The sequence below is a fragment of the Pleurodeles waltl genome, chromosome 4_1 (genome assembly GCF_031143425.1).
Source record: "Pleurodeles waltl isolate 20211129_DDA chromosome 4_1, aPleWal1.hap1.20221129, whole genome shotgun sequence".
NCBI lineage: Eukaryota > Metazoa > Chordata > Amphibia > Caudata > Salamandridae > Pleurodeles > Pleurodeles waltl.
This window is the reverse complement of record NC_090442.1, coordinates 900,073,866-900,095,872: the sequence shown is the minus strand read 5'-3', so window position 1 is coordinate 900,095,872 and position 22,007 is coordinate 900,073,866.

Sequence of the window (22,007 nt, the reverse complement as noted above, 5' to 3'; positions counted from 1 at the left end):
GGTGTGTGTCATAATATGGTGAACGGATACCCGCCACCGCAGCGGTAAGTTGGCAGCCGCCAGCATGGCGGTAAGCGGGATTTACTGCCAGGGTCATAATGAGGGCCATGGTGTTTTGGGGGATTTCCTGTAGCGGGACCTAGGCCTACCCACACAAGTGAGGTACCATATTTATTGGGAGACTTGGGGGAACACTGGGTGGAAGGAATTTTGTGGCTCCTCTCAGATTCCAGGACTTTCTGTCAATGAAATGTGAGGAAAAAGTGTTTTTGGACATTTTTTGAGGTTTGCAAAGGATTCTGGGTAACAGAACCTGGTGAGAGCCCCACAAGTCACCCCATCTTGGATTCCCCTAGGTGTCTAGGTTTAATAAATGCACAGGTTTGGTTGGTTTCCCTAGGTGCCGGCTGAGCTAGAGGCTAAAACCTACAGCTAGGCACTTTACAAAAGCACATCAGAGTTCAATGTAAAAATGTGATGTGTCCATGTTGCATTTCCTGTCACGAGCATTAGGCCTACCCACGCAAGTGAGGTAGCATTTTTATCGGGAGACTTTGGGGGAACACAGAATAGCAAAGCAAGTGTTATTGCCCCTTGTCTTTCTCTACATTTTTTCCATCCAAATGTAAGACAGTGTCTAAAAAAGACGTCTATTTGAGAAATACCCTGTTATTCACATGCTAGTATGTGCACCCCGGAATTCAGAGATGTGCAAATAACAACTGCTTCTCAACACCTTATTTTGTCCCCATTTTGGAAATGCAGAGGTTTTCTTGATACCTATTTTTCACTCTTTATATTTCAGCAAATGAATTGCTGTATAACCGGTATACAATAGAATGAAAACCCATTGCCAGGTGCAGCTCATTAATTGGCTCTAGGTACCTGGGGTTCTTGATGAACCGACAAGCCCTATATATCCCCGCAACCAAAAGAGTCCAGCAGACGTAACAGTATAATGCTTTAAAAAATCTGACATGGTAGAAAAAAGTTAAAACCTTGAGAAAAATGGCTGTTTTGTTCAGCTCAATTTCAATATTTTTTTATTTCAGCTGTTATTTTCTGTAGGAAAACCTTGTTGGATCTACACAAATTAAATCTTGCTGAATTCAGAATTTTGTCTTCTTTTTTTAGAAATGTTTAGCTTTCTGGGATCCAGCATTGGGTTCACACACATTTCTGACACTAACTGGAAGGAAGCTCAAAGCCCAAAAAATACTTAAAATCGTGTATGTCCCAGTAAAATGCCAAAATTGTGTTGAAAAATTGGGTTTTCTGATTCAAGTCTGCCTGTTCCTGAAAGCTGGGAAGCTGGTGATTTAAGCACCTGAAACCCTTTGTTGATGCCATTTTCAGGGAAAAACCACAAGCCTTCTTCTGCAGCCCTTTTTCCCATTTAAAAAATAAATAAAAAATGTGTGCTTTATTTTAAATAATTTCTTAGTCTCCTTCAGGGGACCCCACAAACTCTGGGTACCTCTGGAATCCCTAGAATGTTGGAAAAAAAGGACACAAATTTGGCATGGTTAGCTTATGTGGACAAAGAGCTATGAGGGCCTCTACATGAACTGCTCGAAATAGCCAAAAAAGGCCTGGCACCTGAGGGGGAAAAAGCCTGGTAGAGAAAGGGTTAAGAAATGTTACTGAGAACATGTATTCACCTATGCATCCCCTCTCTCCCATTCAGTTTTTTTTTCTTCATTTTTTGTTGTTGTCCTCATCTCATTACCAACGCTTCAGCAGGAGAGACCTTTGGTTTATATTTTGCAGGGGTAGAACCCTCAATATCAACGGGCCAAACCACTTGTCCTACACGCACCAAGTCTCCTACATATTTCATTGGCCACACACTGCCATTTGTTCACATGGTGGTCATACCAGAGCAACACCCAATAGGTGGAGGGAAGTTTTTTTAATCATTGGACTTAATTGCTGAAGAAGGAGAACAACAGACAAATCATGTTTAATGCTGATAAGCATTTTCCTAAACCACCAATAACTCATCCCTTTTACTATAAGGACCAGCTCGTTCCAGATTACATAGCCATTTTACTGACATTTGCCACTCCTGGACTGTGGGAGGTAATGAACAGACCCATTTACAACAGGTATCACGTCGAGCCAAGAGCATCAATACAAACAACAAACAAAGTTTTACTGGCCTTGAGACTCTGAATCACATACCCCAAACATAACTAATAAAGAGCTTAATTCTATATTTCCACCAAACGTTTCCTTAAGAATTTTTCCTATGTCTTCCCAAAATCTAATCAACCTTGGGCACTGCCAAAACATATGAAGGTCATCCACGTTAGGATCCCCACATTGCGGGCAGTTCATTTTAGTTTTCCCAATGACCGTCAATCTTACTAGTGACCAATATACCCTATGCAGAGTAAACAGATGTGTTTTCCTCATTGCCATTGCTGCGGAGTTAATAGTAAACCAAAGTCTTGAACATTACTTTTGCCATAAGGAAACAATGTCTGAGGTCGGGAAAACCTTCCCCCGTTTCAACACCGGAAGAGGCGGATCCTCTTCTGCTGCGTCCAATAGCGCATGGTACCATAAAGCAACTTCCTTATTTATGGATTTCTGACTTAGTTTTTCCTCCCAAAGGCTTCTTCCAGTTTCTCCTGCCTGAAGAGACTTAACCCAACTAGATAGCTGATAGTACTTAAACTTAGAAATGGTCCTCCCTGCTCGCTCCAGAAATGTAGGCCAGGATATCAATTCTGAATCTTCTATAATCTGCCCCGACTCCACCACCCCATTAGCTTTCAGCGGGGCTGATAACTTATCCAAAAGACACACAGGGGTTCGGGGTTAATCCCAAATGGGAGCCAAACTACAATAGTAGGCTATCCCTAACACGTTCTGAATCTGTGCCCAGACTTTGCAAGCTTGTCTAGGGATCTTGAGTCGAACCTTCTTGAAAAACTTTGGGTCACCGAATTTATATAGAAAATTATCGTCCCCCTCCGCAAGGTGTGCCTTCAAAACTTTCCACAGAGGAGTATACTCTAGCTTCTTATTCAGAAGCATTCTAATGTTCTTCAATTGAAATGCCAAATAGTACTTGTAAAAATCTGGGGATGCAACCCCCCCACTCCTTCTTTCTACATAACGTTTTCCATGCTATCCTTATTCCCTTAGATGCCCAAACAAACGTAGATAGGTCACCCTGCAGTTTTTTGAACCTGCATGTCTTAAATTCTAATGGGATGGTGTTAACTAGAAATGTAAACTTTGGAAGAATACACATCTTTAAGATACTAGAGAGAGGGGAAGAGCGGCCCATGCCTTAACGAGTTTTTTTTTCTTCGAAATAAGCTCTATCAAAATTAACCCTCGCCACTTCACTAAAATTAACCGTAAGCTGCACTCCCAAATATCTTATCTCATATTTGACTAATGATGAATCATAAACCATATTCCAACACATAATCTCTGTCTGCTCAGTATTTACACCATAACCCGACATTCTGCCAAACTGCTCTATCAATAAATTAATGATAGGAAGGGAAACAGTCACATCTCTAGTATAAATGATCAGATCATCTGCGTACAATGCAACTTTCTTTTCCCACCCACTGCTCTGGAAAGGAAGGATACTCGTACTGGCCCTTAGCAATATTGCCAAAGGCTCAATATACAAATCAAAAAGTAGAGGAGACAACGGACAAGTACCTCGTCCAATCCTGAATTCTTGGGACAGCGTATCATTAATCAAAATCCTTGCTGTCGGGGATCCATACAACTCCTTAAAAGCTTTAATAAAAGAGTTTCCCAATCCATATAGTTCCATCACAATCTGCAAAAAAGACCAATTAACTCGGCCAAATGCCTTAGCTGCATCAAAGGTCAAAACAGCCAGGGGAGCCTCCTCCTGCAATGCCATATCTACCGCAGCCAGCAGATCATGAATTAATTCTGCGTTTAATAAATCCTTTCTGATCTGGATGTACCAAACTAGCAATGACTTTCCCAAGTCTCCTAGACAGAACCCCTGTATAAAGCTTATAATCTGAGTTAAGTAACGAGATACGTCGATACGATGAACACTGTGTTGGGTGCTTACGTGGTTTCAAAAGTAAAGAAATTATAGCTTCATCCCATGATTTAGGTGCTTGCACCCCTTCTAAAAGCATGCGATTAAACAATTCCAATAAAATTGGATTTAATTCCTCCCCAAGTACCTTATGTAGCTCATTCGGAAGATTATGAGGGTCGGATACCTTTCCTTTCTTCAATGCCTTTATAACTTTAAATAATTCTTTCTTATCTATCTCCCTTCCTAACAACTGCTGTGCTGAGTCATCCAACACAGGAAGGTGAATTTCCCTTAAGAACTCTCTGACCTGCTCTACTGAATTCCCGAGATCCTCTGTATAGAGCATTTGAAAAAAGGAGACAAAGGCTGCTTCTATCTCTGTTGGCTCAGTACAAAGCTGACCTGTAACATTTGATCTTATTGATGAAATATACTTCTTTGAACAATCTGACTTAACCTTCCAAGCTAAAAGCTTGCTACACCCTTCCCCATTCTCATAATGCGCATACCAACTACTATCCCATTGTTTCCTGTTTTGGTTTTCTAAAAAAAGATCTAAATCTAAACACGCTTTTTCATATTGCCGCTCCAAACTCTCCAATTGACACTTATTCTCATCCCTATGTACGTTATGTATTAATGATTGTAAAGTAGCTATAGATGCTTCGATGCCTCCTAATTTCTCTTTTTCTACTCAACGCCTATAGGCCGCCAAACTGATAAGTCTACCTCTAATGTATACCTTGTATGCGTCCTATACATTCTGTAAACTAACTGACCCATAATTTAGACCAAAGTATTCTCTTGTGTCCTTTTTTAATGCTTCAACTATCAAGTCATCTAAAAATAACAACTGATTTATTGTCCACCTAAACTTAGAAACCTGCGCCGTAAAACAGAAATGTAGCTTTACAGCTGAATGATCCGAGAGATGTGCCGGTGCATGAGCTACATACTTGACATTTCCACACAGGCTATTATGTACTAAGAAAAAATCTATTCTCGATTTGTGACCATATTTCTTATTATAAAATGTAAATCTAGGACCTTCACCCCCTTTCCAGTGCCAAATATCTACAAGGCCCAGGTCTATCATGGCCTGCCTCACCTGCAACCAACTTCTGGGAGAATTAACCGCACCACGAGGGGTATATTTATTCAAGACAGGATCCAACAATATATTAAAATCACCTCCTAGCACAACCGGATATTTGGCTAGAAGTAGAAGGTTATACAGGTCTTGAAATGATGTTGGATCATCTACGTTAGGACCATAATATCCTGCCATCGTAACCCAGCACCCGTAAAGACACACTTCCACCACCACCCATCTACCCCTTGAATCCACTTGCACATCACCCACCTTTATCCTCATAGATTTTTTTACCAGAATTGCCACCCCTTTAACTACATAAGATTGATTAGTGCCAGCACTATAAGCTACCCATTTCAGTTGCTTAAGCAAAGTATCCCGTTCTTCTAGCAAAAGATGGGTCTCCTGAAGAATAACTACCTCCTCAAAAGCCATTCTGAGAAACTCAAAGATCTTCCTCCTTCTTCGCTTAACCCTCAAACCATTGACATTCCATGAAAGAATCTTCAACTGTGAACCCTCATAATTAACCATCCCCAACGAAAAAGATCTGCACGGCCCGCCATATCTTACTAAGCAAATTCTGAGGACACTCCTATTTTTATTTTTTTGTACCCATATGCTCCCACACCTAGTGCAAAACCAACCCCTCACCTAAAAAAAAAACTCAAAACCAACCCTCCTCCCCAGGGGACCCCTCCCTTCTTCCTTTAGGATAACCATTCAGTTACCCCTATTGAGCACTTCATAGGACAGAATATCACATCTGCTATTACAACACCTTTATCTGCTCTATAAAAGTCCAAACCTCCACAGGGTCTCTAATATTATGCATTTTATTCCTCCACATAACTCGTAAGGCAGCCAGGAACATCAGCTGAACTGTAGCACCAAGGGACCGAAGCTCTTGCATAAAGTTCCCCGGTTCCCACTGCCTATCCAAGGGCACTCTAGACACATCAGATCGTATGCGAAAACACCAGTCCCCTTTAGTAAAGCTTCCAGCTTTAAGGGCTTCAGACAAGCTTTTCCTCTTAATTGAGTAGGTAGCAAAATGTATTAGAATATTCCTGGGGGCCTTCCTTCCGGGGCTCTTCTTGAAAGGATCTTGGCGAGTTCTTTGAATATCCTCCTCTAAAGTTAAATGGGCAAAGCTCGGAATGGCATCCCTGATCAGGGATATCACATACCCTTTGACATCTTCACCTTCCATGCCCTCGGGGACCCCCAACATCCTAATGTTATTCCTCCTCATATTGTTTTCCAAGAACTCCAACTTGTCTTGTAGTATCTTTTCTCCGAATTTTAACTGTGATATATCCTGGCTATTAGCCAACAGTCGTTTGTCCTGGTCTTCCACCACCGCTTCCAATTTACCTAGCCTATCTGTTAACAGGTTAATCTTGCTCTCTAACACCTCACAAGCTTCCAGAACTTTAGTTTGATTATTTTCAGAGATCTCAAACTTCTCTCTGATCTCCTTTGGTAAAGAGACTAACAAATCCTGTACTGTTGACTTATAAGGTCCAGGGGAAACTGAAGGGCTAGGTTCAGGAATGACCAAAGTTAGTGGGGGTGGGGGGCCTCCATTGGTCCCGAGAAATCTTCTGTTGTTTGGAGTAACTTATTATTGTCACCTCTCACAGACTCCTGAGTCATCATCCCAAAATCCCCTAAAGATGATTGGATATTAACTGCATCCTGTGAGGGCAAAACCACACTCACCCCTGTCTGAAAATATTTTGTAATTGGGCCCACAGTGTCACCTTTTATCGAGGAATGTATACACCCTCCTTTATGTGGTAACTTCTTCTTAAGTTTACTAGCAAGTTGACGATCCTCTATTGAAAAGTCTTTACATGCAACCCTCAGCTTCTCCACCCCCCTACTGCAAGCCTTCACCCTACTTTCACCCCCTTTCTTGTTAATAACACTTGTGGGTGAAAAGGCAACAGAGTCCGACCCCGAGGAACCAGGCTTACCTTTCTGTATGCCCCCTGGTTTGCTGATATCAGCCTGGGGGCCCCTAGGGCGACGTCTGATCGGCGACATGCACGGTATGCCTTCTGTGCAGTCACCAACTCCTTTCCCCGGGCTCCAGCCGAGTTTCCTCTCCAGTGAAAGCTCAGGACTTCATTCCGCGGAGGCTGCACTGAGAAGCGTAGCATCTTCCATGGCGCGCGCCCCACGCAGCCTCCGCCCTCACGCCAGGAGCCGACGTTCGTTTCCGGCACCACTCCTCTACCTTCACTGCTGGGGCCCACGTCGTCCCTGCCTCCACCGTCTCCGCTGCTGTCCCAGCTTCGGGAACACCTAGAAGCCAGAATCCTGCCACAGCGCCTCAGGTCCTCGATACCTCTGCTCCTCAGCACCTGAGTTCAGTGTCCTCACGCTGCCGGCGTCAGACTACGCACTCATACACATGCCCTGTCCAGAGAGCTCCAGGTACCAGCTCTCAACTGGTCGCCATGTTCCCCTGAGATTTTGATTCCTCTCTCTCACTCTGTTGTTACTTTTGTGGTTCCAATCATGTATTATCCTACCTACTGCTACAAGGAGACGTACTCCACACATATTTGGTATCAATTTTTTTGTGCATCTATTTATAGATATATATAATTTTATTGATGTTCAGACATTTGTATGCGATGTTGACTGTTTTAAAGATTACACTATTATTTATTTGTATTATTTATCGATTGTTTGAACAGAATAGTGCATATATTGATTGACTGACTGATTAAGGTGTGTCATTAGTAATTACTGGCCAAACTGGAATCACCAGTTGTGCAGAGAAATCAGCACTTTCGAGGTTTTTCCACGAGCTATTTTATTTGGTAAAATATGCCGAAAGTACGCAGCAAAAACATGTAAGAATCGTGTGAAATCCCCAACACATGCTCAGGCAGTTATTCCTCATTTGCCAGTATAAATCTTTCAAAAGTGCAGCCACTGTTTTCCACTTCCTGAAGTAACAGTAATTGTGGTCGGTTTTCAGATGTTTTGTTCTCGACTTGTAATTAGCACCAGTGTGTTTTCTTCACCACATGAGAGTGCAATATGTGAAACGAGCTGGGATCCATTGGTGTCTGTTCTAATGCACTTTCCTGTGTGCAATGTTATTAATTATGAATACAACAATAAAGCATTTCTAATTTGTCGGTCTCTAAGCTTTCCCATTTTCCTGAAATCAATGCATTTTTCCTGAGTTAAATGAATGTGGAAAGCTGAGGGCTGCTGAAATGAAATCAAAGCAGTTAACAGCAACATATGGTTTTCTGCAGAGTCAGCAGGCAGCTACGGATTGTGGACATTATGGATTCCAGTTCAATGATCAGGTACAATGTTATTGTGAGTTCCTTATAGTAAGCTGATTTATTTCACAATCTGTTACGAAGTGAAGTATATTGTTCAGGTATGTACTTAGTAAAAAAGACTGCTGCTTTGCAAGACCATTACTCTGTGTATGCAATTGCATTTACCCATCTGTATCGGTGAATGTTCAGTTGGATATGTTTGGAAAGCAATAAGGATATGCTACAACGGCTTTCCTCATTCTAGCGGATTGCCATTTATGTAGCACAAATCATAACGGAAAAGGCATATTGGTGGTTAAAAATTCTGTATTTTTTACCTGAATAGCATGCGTTTCTAACAACCATGTAACTACATTTCTACACAGATATTGCCAAGCGAATGCTTTAATTAGGCACTGAACAAATATATTCAACTACATCATTGGCACTTCCTTCTCATATCTATCTATTACTTTCATTTTGAGGCCAAGTCCCATCCTCGAAATAGGAATCCCTGCTAGCCCCTGATAGATTGCAAACGTCCCTTTCACCCCCTTCTCAGTTCAGATGTCTTGTTACATGCTGGCCATTAACTATTCATGTTGTCTGTCTATATTTGTATTTCATTTTTATTTTATTTTTATTTTTCGCCATGCATGGGATCTGAGATACCAAGGTAATATTTTTTGCAGGCCTTTCACAAACAAACCAGTAGCAAAGTCGGACACTAAGGGGGTCATTATGACACTGGTGGATGGTAGTAAAACGGAGAAAAGTACTGACAACAGGCTGGCAGTACATTTCCCCATATTAAGACATTGTCGGTGAGCCAAACCGCCAATGTACCACACCGTGGCCACCGGTCTGGAGACTTCAGTCTTCAGCCCGGCGCCCGGCACTAGCACGCCTGCGGGATTATGACCCCACCTACCGCCATGGTTTTCGTGGCAGCCTTACCGATATGAAAACCATGGTGGTAGGCACTATCAGTGACAGGGAAACCTTCCCTGTCACTAATAGGGGTCTTCCCCACCCACTCCCTGATTTACCCCCTCCCTCTCCAGACCCACCCTTCATTCATGCACCTTCATGCACGCACGCACACATGCATTCACACACTCATTCTCACATTCAAGCATGCATGCAAACATCCATTTACACACACACATCCACACACGCACACACATACACACAACATAACATACACTCACACATCCATACATGTGCACACACACAACACGCAACACACACCTGCATTAACGCATGCACAGACATACACATACACCCCCACACACACACAAAACCCAAACCCCTCTCCCCTGTCAGAGCACCTGGCTTACCTTTGGTGAGGGGGTCCTCCAGTAGGAGACGGGGCGCTGCTACCAGCAGCAGCCTCGGCCAGTAGAACACCGTTAGGCTGTATCATGTGTCATGATACGGTCTGCCGTGGTCTACTGGCATGGCGCTGCTGCTTGCAGCTGTGCCACCTTATTGCCCTCCGCCTGGCATGGCCACAGCTGGATTGCCACCACCCTTCTGTCAGAAATCCGGCTGTGGTCATAATCTGGCTGATGGCTGGACGCCGCAGTGACGGTCTTTTGGCGGCCATCCCCGCGGCGGTAGGCGGTATATACCGCCAATGTTATAATGAGGCCCAAATTCTCTTTTTGTCTCGAGTGGCCTTTTGATGATTAAGGCTCTTCTTCGGGGGCCAGAATGAAGGGGGTACACAGCACCAAGATGTCCATTATCGGCCCTACTTCACTGAACCCAGCTTCTCACTTTATGTCAGATATGGTAAGAGTCTTGCCGTATAATGGTAATGATAAAACCTGGATAGAAATAACAGGTATTTTCCTGAGTCACTCTTAGGGCCTAGCAGTCATTTGATTGGCACCAGACCGACAGTCTCAAGACCGCCGGATTACGAGTTACACACAGGGCTGGTGTGACTGGCGGTGAGGGCAGGAGGTAGTGTAATGGAGCTACTGCCGGCCATGTATCCCAACCCATCGTCACGACAGGCGTACTGTGCCCCAGCACCATGTAGTGCACAGGACACAGTGCCCCCCAAACCTAAAGTTTTTGGGGCCCACATTGGCCCCACTTCACCCTTCATTTGTTCATAACCCATGGGGCCCCCAGTTTTTGGCCCCTCACCCTCCTGACTGTCAAGCTTTCCATAGTGGTGGAATCGCCATTGAAAACTATGCGGTCCTGCAGGTTGTAATGGCCATGGTGGTCCCAAAGCCGAAATCTCCAACTTTGGACACCATGGTCAGAACCTCGGCGGTCCCCACCGCACTGACTATGGCAGTGCCAGCAGTCCACTGGCGGTCTTCTGGCGATCCGACCGTCAAACTTGTAATTTGCCAATCCGACCACCAAAGTGGCAGCGGTCAGACTGCTACCGCTACCATGATGGTCCACGGACCGCCAAACTCCTAATGAGGCCCTTAATGAGCTCCCTTTTCTTTTAATACCTGTAATAATGCCTCTATACAACCATTAAAAAGTGCATAGGGCAAAAAATGTGATACTTGATGCTGATTTTAGTAACTTGATTTTAGTAACTTGATCTCTTGAAGGTGATATTTGCCCACCCTTATTTATCCCATATTTTAGGACTTCGAGGTTAAGCAGCTCCTCTTAGTCAGATACTGGAAAATATACTGGGGAATCTCCCTTCCTATCCATTTCATACCCTTCCCAATATATGAAAACAAATTCAAGAAATCAGTGCAGACTCCAACTGTAATCTAGAACATTCTTTTAAGCGTGTCCCGGAGTGTTTGGTGTTCTCAAGGAAAAACTTATTTTCCGAGGTCTGTTATGGTAGAGATTTCATCAGCTGCCTCATTGGAAGGCTGCACCCCAGGCAGCTCAAAAGTGTAAAAGGGTGGACTGCAATTCATGGAGGGGCTCTGAGATGGTCACTACCGGGTCATATACTTCTAGTAAATTGATGCTTAAGCACAAACACTCAGAAAGCATTTTAACCTCAAGCAGGGGCTTTACAGAGGCATACACATGCAGATGGGCCCCCAGGCTTCCCCGTACTGGAGGGGGGCCACTCAGCCCCTACTGATGTGAGTATCTGGGACCACTTCAACATATTTTGCAGTGGGATCTCTCACAATTTGCTTCATCATTGACCTTAAGCCATTCCACAAAACCTAGGGATCACCTCCCACCTAGTGATACAGGACTAGCTCACATCCCTAGGTAAATAAAGACCTATTACCATCTCCTCATGGGCCTCAGAAGATGCACATAAAGATTGCCCTTCTCACCCTAGATCATGAGAAAGGAGTTGGATGATATGTTTTACTGTAACTTAGAAACTTAGGGCCCAATTTAGATCTTGGCGGGAGTCCAGTTGCCCCTCCATGGTGGAGTATACAAGCATTCCATCAAACTGATAGATTCCCACCCACCCTATTTAAATGTATGGCGGCTGAAACTCTGCGTCAACAGGGAGTATTCTGTCATATAAGCAGCGCACCGCTGACAATGCAGCAAACCCCCTTGCTGGCTAACAATACTCCATCGCCGTCGGGGTGGCAGGTTTGTGCTGAGCATATTTAGATTTCACAGTTCTGCAGGCATTAGTGGCAGATCCCTGATGGCAGGAGTCCATCACAGGGCACGTTTTAAAATTGTACTATGCTTGTGGCCTGTAGATGGATGCTAGCAGTGCACAGCGGATGTGTGCAGGCTAATGGTTTTCACTTGCTACCTCACCATAAAACACACTCCATTGCAGACCAAGATCCTTTGCCATTCAACTGCAGAACAACATTGTGAAGCAGACATTTTGTCAGTGTAGACAGGTCTTTTTTATTTCTCTTTTTCTTGTCCATTTTTGTCCTTTGATGTTTTCCTTGTTGGTTAAAAACTGTATTTCAATATTGTTTTGATAATGGCAGGGAGAAGAAATCCCCATTTACAGAGGGGGAATTGTCAGCCATGGTGTATGAAATCATTAGGATAGAGCCACAATTGTTTGGAACATAAGTACAGAATACAACCGTAGCTCAGAAAATATAAAGTTGGGCCAGAATACATTTTGCTAGGTATCTTCAACATACAATTTTGCAAGTATTGTTAATGTTGAATTGCAATGACATCAACTGCCATAATGCCTTGTTTTTGTATCCAGAAAATAATACTGCAATGTGATGTTCACCATTCTCTCTTTTCTTTCATATTTGCACATGGGTTAAATGGTTGTGTGGTTATCAGTCTCCATTTTCATGCTTCGTATTTAAATGTCATGATTTTATCTCATTCTGTATGTTGTCACTTTCTTGTTAGTTCATTGCATTGATGTAAGTGGTTTCACAAATCAAAGTATGTTGACTTAAGGTTTTACATATATGTTACATTGTATAAGTTGTATTGATAATAACTGTACTTGCCACATTTATATGATGACTAATGCCATAATCCTTCTAATATTATTGTACAGTAGTCTGGATTTTAGCCTGCTAGGCCTTGGAATAGCTTAGTTCTCATTTCTCCTCTCTACTGTTTGGGCTGAATGGTTGGTATATTTATTGTACACACTCTAAGTAAACTTTTTCTTTTCAGGACATCTCTTTACCTGCTTTCTTTACGTTTGCATGTATGTAATTTAAACTGTTTTTGTAATTTATCATTAAATCACTGAAAGGTCTAATCATACTATTAATTATATTTTACCTTTTAGGTTGCTTCATTCTCCAACCCAGGAACAAGCTTTCAGTAAAGGCTCCACTCCTGCAAGCCTGGATGATGAGGAGTTGCCTTAGCAGACAGTTCGAGTGAGTCTTACTCGGCCACACCCACTCTTCCCACCACAGCCGGTAGCACACTTCAGTCTCAGGATACCTCCATTTCCTGTGTCCAAAGGAACATCAGTCACATAATGTGCCCCCCAGTCCTGGTTGCTGTTGATCCAACACAACAACCACCTCCAGTTCACACAAGACTCTATGGAATGGGGCACACTGGGTCAAGAGCACAGGGGGCAGTTCTGGGTTCGTGGGATGGAATCTGTGGGCCAGCAAAGTGAGACCACTAGATTCACTGTCACCCAGGCCACCACTGACCAAGTCATGAGATCCCTACATTCAGTGCTTAATTTGAACCAATGGTTTCCGATACATGGCACCAGCACTTATTTTTTAGGGTTGGCCTTTATTTTCTGTCTCAAGCATTTACAGCGAGCAAAAGGTATGTATGGGAAAGACAGAGGTGGAGAAAAATTAAAAAGCCTCACATAGGGCGAAAGCAAGAAGATGCAAGAGTGTAATAAAGGGGCAGTGAGTGGCTATCAATGGATTAAAGAGGCCGAGATGCCTTTAGGATTACGCTGTCTCAGTTTTCCGTGCTCCCACATTTAATTGCAGCAACCACATGTTTCAAAGGAGAGCTTTAGGCACCAGCATGTTTTTATTTACAAATTAAGCGCTGCCCACATCAGTCCCAAGATATGATGGGCCAGGTCCTTACAGAGCTCCAGGACATAAGCAGTTGCAGAAGGAGTACAATGTAGAGATGCAGGGCCTGATTTAGGTCTTGGTGGAGGAAGTACTCACAAATGTGACGGGTATCTGGTCCATCTTTACAAACTACATAGGATATCAAGGGATTGTATTAAGGCAGCAAGGATATCTGTCACATTTGTGATGAGTATTCCACTTTGCCAAGACCTAAATAAGACTTGCAGACTCTAAACTCAAATTTAAGCACCCTGGCTGTGTTGCTGCATATTATGTTTTACCACATGTGCAGGGCTTTTCCAGCAACATTTACCCCTTTCTGTGATCCTACAAAATCTGGGACAAATACATCTGCCTCAGCCACAGAAAGGGAGGTCCTGCCACAAGAGGAAACACCTGCACTCACCTCTGTCCCTGCAACTGTGGATCTACTCAGAAGGGAACATTCATCCGGACCACCAGGAGAGGATAGAAAGACCTCCACCACCACCAGCAAGAGAAGCAGGACCTAATTTCATCCAGTATGTGACTACCATTTACTCTGTGAACTATCTTCTGGACATATTTATCTTTTTTGATGCCAGTTCTATTTTGTGCCTTGAATTTCAAAACAATGTTGGCTCTACTATAATAGTGTCATTCACCATGACTGACTTTTTAATTGTTATTTTTTAGTTTTTGTTTCCACCCTGCTTAAGTTTATTTGATTCTGTAAAATACATTCTAAACCAACAAAGTCAAACACTGGTTATGTATTTCTTTGATCCATTTGTTAAAGTTTTACCTTCCATCATACATTTTAAAATTATTATTCCAAAATTATTTCATGCAGGTAATGTTTATTTCATTTTTTAAAAAGACAAAAATACCAAACACAAGAAATCTAAAACTAATATTTTCATAAAATTGTTATAAAGAATTGTTTGTCATAGTTTCCAAAAACATTACAATCTGTGCATAACCCAAATACTCTTTGCCATTTTTACATTTAGAATTCCAGACCTTGACACCATAAAAGAACAAGATGTACACCTAAAAATAATTTTGAATAGCCAAATTATTATTGATTTATGTCATCAGCTGGAGAAAGACAATACACTTCTTTCTACAATGATTTAACCCAAAACGAGGATTTTGCTAATATGAAGGGAGATACATTTTCTTTGGGTCAACTAACACATGTGGTTAGAGCGTATTAGGCAGCACATATTGGCTTGGTGGCAACAGTGAATGGAAAACAAGTCTAATGCAAGCTCCAAAATTTCCATTCAATCACTGTGTAAGTTGTCTTCATACAAGAGCTGTACATCCAAAGTGTCTGTGTATTTTTCACAGGATCAATCAATGATCTTGCTTTACGTGCAACAGCAGCATATAACTTCAAATGCCACAACTTTGAAATGGCCAGAAGAAGATAACATGGTAAATGAACCTATAACATAATAAAACCAAAAGTTTCGTTTAATGACATTTTAAAATACACACATTAAAAATGAATAATTTTGAGTACAGATGTTCTAAGAACAATCAACAATGAACAATGTAAATGAACACAGTAGTCAATGTGTCAAAACCAGGAATCTATTAAGCTCACCCTTCCCAAAAAAATTTCCAGCACAGTCATTTATCCTCATTAGATTAAAAGTTGGTTTAACGTTTAATGTTATATTATGTAAATATCTACTTACACTCATGTGAAAAGGTTTTCAATAACATTTTTACATAAGTTAATTCCTTCCTCTTCACCACTATCATCTTCATTTGGCATTTCAACATCCTCACCCAGTGGCTCATCATGCTCTCCATCCTCTACAATGAACAAGATGTTCTGTCACAGGGCTATGTTACTCAGCATGCAGCATGAAATTGTGATTTTGCACACCTTATTAGGTGAGAAGAGGAGGGCTCCACTAGTCTTATCCAGAAGTCTAATTCTGACCTTTAGGAGCCAAAAACCCTGCTTTGCTGTTCTTCCAAGTGACTCATTGAAGAAGATTTCCCCTGGTGTTGTTGGATTCCTAAGCTGTGCTAACTACCTTAGTCGGTTGGGATAGGCTGGCTCTGCTATATGGATAGAAACATAAAAAGGAGCTAAAAATGTAATCCCATCCTTAAACTACAAATCAAGCATTAAATATATTGACATGTTGTACTTATCAATAAGCCAGGCTCTCTCAGGTCCAAGTTGTGACATGTGCACGGGTATGCTGCTGTTCCATGGTACAAAGGAATCATGTGTTGATCCTGGAAAACGGACACACACGCTTTTGATGTACAAATCAGGTAAGCAGACAACTTTGAGAATGGAAGTTATTTTGATTGCGGTAGTCCTGTTCTCTGTCATGTGGTGCACTAAGGAAATATGTGTGCCATCAATTGCTCCAACTGCATGTGGTAGGCGACCCAAAGCATATAAATCTCCCTTCACAATGACAAAATCCTAATTTTGTTGAAACTATATGAAGCTGTTGATATGTCTCATCATTGAAGAAAGAAGTTCTTGTAGTACACCACCAGATACTGCAACAGTGTGTTGGAAATGTCCTGTGGCTACAAACTGTAGTACTCCTATGATTCTGACTATTGGTGTTATTAATGTGGGATTTCTATTGTGAGACAGGAGGTCTGACTCCAGCTGATGCCATAAACCACTGTTAGTTTACCTATTCAATCTGAATTCGTTGATAATGTTCCATTGTGCCATGGTGGCAAGGTCTGGAAATTGTCAAAAAACTTGAAGCTGTCATCTTCTACTTCTTTCTGGATTGATATGTCTGCATTTAAAAAATGGAACAACCATTTTAAATTTAAACGTTTTCAAAATTTCTTAGATTTTTTAAACAAATTTCATGTATCAGTTAAAATCTTTCTACATATCTGTACATAACATTCATTAGTGATTTTTAAATTTTAAATAGCATTTTTGACATGTCTATTGTTGTTTTCAGAAATGTGTAAATCATACACCTTAAATGTATTATGTACACATTATATTTAAAAAACCATATTCTTCATAAATTCCGTCTATGAAAGTATAAATAAAACTGCACAAATATAGCTTTTAACCACAGTAACACACTGAATTAGGTGCTTTTTGTTTTTAAACACAAGTATGCTTAGCATTTGGTCTATGTAAATAAACTAGCCACCATGCTGGCGGTGACACACTAAACATTCAGAAACAAACTATTTCACATTCTAAAATGGTCGTCACCCGCCCTCATCATCAGAACATTTCTGTTGGCAAAAGTTGACAGGTAGTGGGCGTAAACTTCTCGACGGACACAGCCATAGGCTAACATATGTGACTAGAGTACATGAAAGCCAATGGATGTGCCCATCTCCTTTCATGATCACGCACATCATCTAGATGGATGAGGTATATTGAAAAAAGCTAACTTGACTCATAACACTGCAGCCAACAACACCTCCTCCTCTTTTACTGCTGTTTCTGACCCCTTTAAGCCACAATGCCTTGAAAAGCATGTGATAGGACACTTAACTTCTCATCAACTGAGCTTGATTTGTTGGCAAAGGAGGTCCTGTCCCTGTAAAGCCAGATGTATGGCTCACCAGAGGAACAGGTACATGTTTAAAATGAAAATTTAATTCTAACTAAACTTTTTTTTTTTTATTAAAACTTATGCTAGAAGGTCCCTTTTAGTTACTGAGTGAAGCAATATTTTAGTGTGAAATCTACTAAATGAACAATATGTTAATGATTTAAATATATTTAGAATAAACGTAACATATGTATATATATTTTTCACATCCCAAATTAAAATGATTTGTGCAATGAGTATAATGGAAAAATACAGCAATGTTTTAAATGAGAGAAATTTTAAGTGCAGAAAGGTTTTCAATATTATGAACTTTTGGGGAAATTATTTTCCTGCACTTTAAATTTCTCCCATTTAAAATTAAAAATGTTATGTGTGTGGTATATATGTAACAGTGCCACATATGGGAAGAGGTATGACCTGTGCTGCAAGTACACATGACAGAGGCTCTACGTCACCTGTAAAAATACATATGATTCATACGCACACATGTTCATACATCCCCCAAAGACTGTGCTCTCAATTACACACATAGCAGCCTTTTCATAGTGTCCTTAGTCGTAATATTAGGTACAAACCATAGTATCTGGCTTAATGTACACTAGGATCAAAGTCAATGAAGCTGGGCATGGGGATGTCTGGTAACAATGCAAAAGTTGTTCAGCCTTCAATAGCTCACAATGAGTTTTCACTGATCAGATGTAGCTCTCACTACAGAAAATGATGGAAACCTCTGTCCATGATGATTTAACTGGTCCGGATTATTGAAATAAGGACATGAGAATGGATAAGGATACTTAACAGGTCACTACAAATTTTAAGTTTTATGCAAGTGTCGGAGACTCTCGTTGTGGTAACAAGACTGCTGGATTTGGGCGACAACAACACTGAGCATGGGAGACTGAGTCTGATCCCACACAGTGTGACAGCTGTCGGCCTAACTCTTTCCGGCTAGCTAGCAGCACCTCACAAGTACCAGAGGTAGAAGTGATTTGTTGCAGCCTATTTCATGAAACTCAGACTCTTCAGAGGAGCCGTGGTGGAACAGATCTTACCCCAGTCTCTTACTTGTAAAAGTTTCACACATTCAAAGACAATACAGAAGCAGGATTTTGGTTCAATAAGTTTTAATGAAGCAATGGTATTCTATGTAAAAAGGCCTGAATTGTGTTTATAAGAATAATGAAACACAGTGTTATCACGACAGTGATCAAGAAAGTGAAACTCAGGAAGAGCCCCACCATAATGTCACAATAGTGTGCCTAACATCCATACCTACACTACAAGGTTTCTACGCTCAATTAGCAGTGGCAACTCTAATCTGCCCTGCTGGCCCCAGGAAGGAAGCTGAACCCCATACAGGTGTTAAAAGGTCAGTTAGTCTGCTGGAAAGACTCTCATATAGATGAAGCGGAACCAAAAGGTTTCAGCAAAAACTGCTAGGACATGCAGCATAAGATGGCAACTGGCTGGAATGTTCCCTCTAAGAAATTGTGGCCTGTGTGATGTTTATAATAACCTATCTGTTGTTCTACGAACTTCCCTGCATTGACAACCCTATATTTCTGTATAGGGTAGACAATGTTCTCTTTGGAGCGGCAATACTCAGTGAATAATGCATACAGCCTTGGGTTGAGCATAGGATGAGAATGTTGTGCAAAAAAAAACACAGATAACAGTTTATGCATGGAAGGACAAATGATGAAATAATAAAAATATCTCCACTAGAATGAAGCTTTGCTGAAATAATAAAAGTAAAATGTAAATAGGTGAGCGGGCACAGGCCAGAGGAATCATCAGTGTATATTATCACTTGATACAGATCTAGAGGCAGATGTTTGTTGTTGTTGGACATCAGGTTCATATTGCAGAAACTCTCACATCTGACGTTTTAGATCAAAAACATAATCAACATTAGTGGTAGTCAGAGAGGTGGCCCATTGTATCCAGAGTGGATCTAATGCTTTTGAGGGGAATGCTGGCTTTTGTCACAGCCTCTAAGTCTGGTATTGTGGTCGCAATTACAATGTGTTTCCCCTGGGCCAGAGTTCTCTCTTTTATGACAACCATGTGAACAGCAGTCAGACTTTTTTCAATGGGTGAAAGCGTTGTTCTACTGTTGAATACAAATGTAATTGATATGCTATGGGGACGGTATCACCTTCATTAAATGCTACACAGGTGAACCTAATGGTACGTGTGTGTTAGTGTTTTGCTTCAAGCATGTCCTTCATTAAATGTTACATAAGTGAACCTAATGGTATGTGTGCGTTAGTGTTTTGCTTCAAGCATGTCCTGCTGTAATGCTCTGAGAACGCGTGTTTGTTCAACCATCTAATATTTACAAGACAAGTCTGGAAGTATCAAGTCATATAGTGGTTTTATGCATTGTGCATAATCTGAAATGCATGTCCTGCCGAAGGTAAAAAAGCCCAATAATGATTGTAGTTTTTTGATGGTATTTGGTGGTTGTAGTTGCGCACACTTTTCTAGAAAGTGGGGCGCCAGGCTCTTTCCTTAATCTGATAACTCTTATTCCAAAAACAGGACACTGAGAAATGTAATTTTTGACTTCTTAAAATTACATTTGTAGCCTATTTCAACTAAACGCACCACAATCCGGTCCACCCATCCGAGGTGTGTAACAAGGTCATCATCCTTTAGGTAGATGTCATCTACCTAGGACAGCAGCTCAGGTCAATGTTGTGTAGTATGGATGTTACACATTCTGAGATCAGTCCAGGACCGTTCTTCTACCCTTGTGGGAGTCAGCAACAGTTTCCTTACAAGCCTAAGGAGCTGAAGGTGATCAAATCTCTGCTTTCAGGCACTATGTTTTGGCAGAAAAAGCTGTTGAAAATATCCAATATTGTTTTCCATTTCTTGTGACCTAATTGTTGATGAATGCTGTATAGCAAATATGCGTGTGTGACCATTTACATATTTGTTCTCTAAAACTATTCACTAAGAATGGTCTGACATAGCAATGGGAAAAAAGGATTGTTCATTGGTGATACGCAGGGTTCTATTACACCCTAGCACTCAAGTTCTGTGAGTATTTTTCTTACTGGTGCTTTACCCTCATGTTTAATTGGGTATTGTGATTGTCATAGTGGTGTTGATCTAATCAGTGTCATATGGTAGGGGGAATTTTTATCCCATCCTAAATGGTTGTGATACAGCGCACGGGCTTGAGCCAATGCCCAATCTATTGCCTAAGCCTCTCTTAATTCTTCAGGAACAAGGACCAGGAAAGATGGCATAACAACAGCTTCTCCTAGTTGGAGTTTGGGGCCAAATTCTGGTGGCCAACCCTTTTTAGCCAATAGGATGTCATAGCATAATGTGCATTGTTCCCAAAATATAACTTTAAAATGTGCTTTTCCTCAATTTGTATTTTCACTTTGTAAACCCTATCTGGGACAGAGACTTTCATGTCCACAGTATAAATAGTCAGCTGATGTCAACTCCAGAAGCTCTTGAAGATTCAGGTGAATATTGTGACCTCTGCTGCGGTGTCTAACAGAGTTAGTACCCACTTCCTGTTCTTCAGTAAAGTCCTCATTATGTGTGGCATTTCTAGCTTAAATTTCTGCCACCTTTTTCTTTTTGAATTGTGCTTTCTGTTGGGTAGGTTTATTTTCCTTTTTTATGGAAGGTTCTGATGAGAATTGTTCTTGTCTCGGTTTCACATATTCGTTTTGTTGTGCGGAATGCCCGTCTCTTCCACTGCATTTATCTGGTGAGTCCTGGAAGGAACGAGATTGGTATGCATCAATATATTAGTATGTACCAGGAGTTTTAAAATTATCTCTATTTCGCAAATTGTATAGTTTCTCAGAGGTCTCCGAACACTGAAATTTTCCTCTTTGTTCCACATTATCTTATTTTTTTTCTGTTTATCCCAGCCTTTTTTAGAACCCTCTGCTGCTTGGAGGCAGAATATTTATTGGATTTACCTTGTAATTGTGGTTTACTTGGTCTGGCCCCTGAAATCTCCCTACCTATTGTAGAATAGGTCTCAGCAAAAATCAGTTTGCACTTCTGATCCTATATAGGAACATCCTGGAGCTGCAGGCATAATGCCAATACTACTGCTTCCCCTTTTTAAAGTACTTAATTTTATTGAGGGTGCTGTGGCAAAATTGCCCATTTATTCCATCCCAAGATCTAGGGCCTGGGAAGCCCTGTATTCATCTTGAATTTTTTTAACACTTCTGAAATATTCACAACTGTTTGTGTAGCATGTGCTGTAGTGTAGATTGCAGCAAACACTGCACCTCAAGTGCCACAGTTATCCACTAAGGCAACCATCCAAAATGGCAAGTACATTGTGAGAATTCTAACATTTGTCTTGGGGTCCCATCTGGGAAAACACTGGTCCCAAAGCACTAATCTTCTGTGCTATCCAAAACTGAATCCCTTCACTTTTGGTGGCTACCTTACCCATTATGGAATGCACAGTGGTAGGATTAATGCCTACTGTGACCACATGTGGTTGCGCTGGAGCAGCCGTTG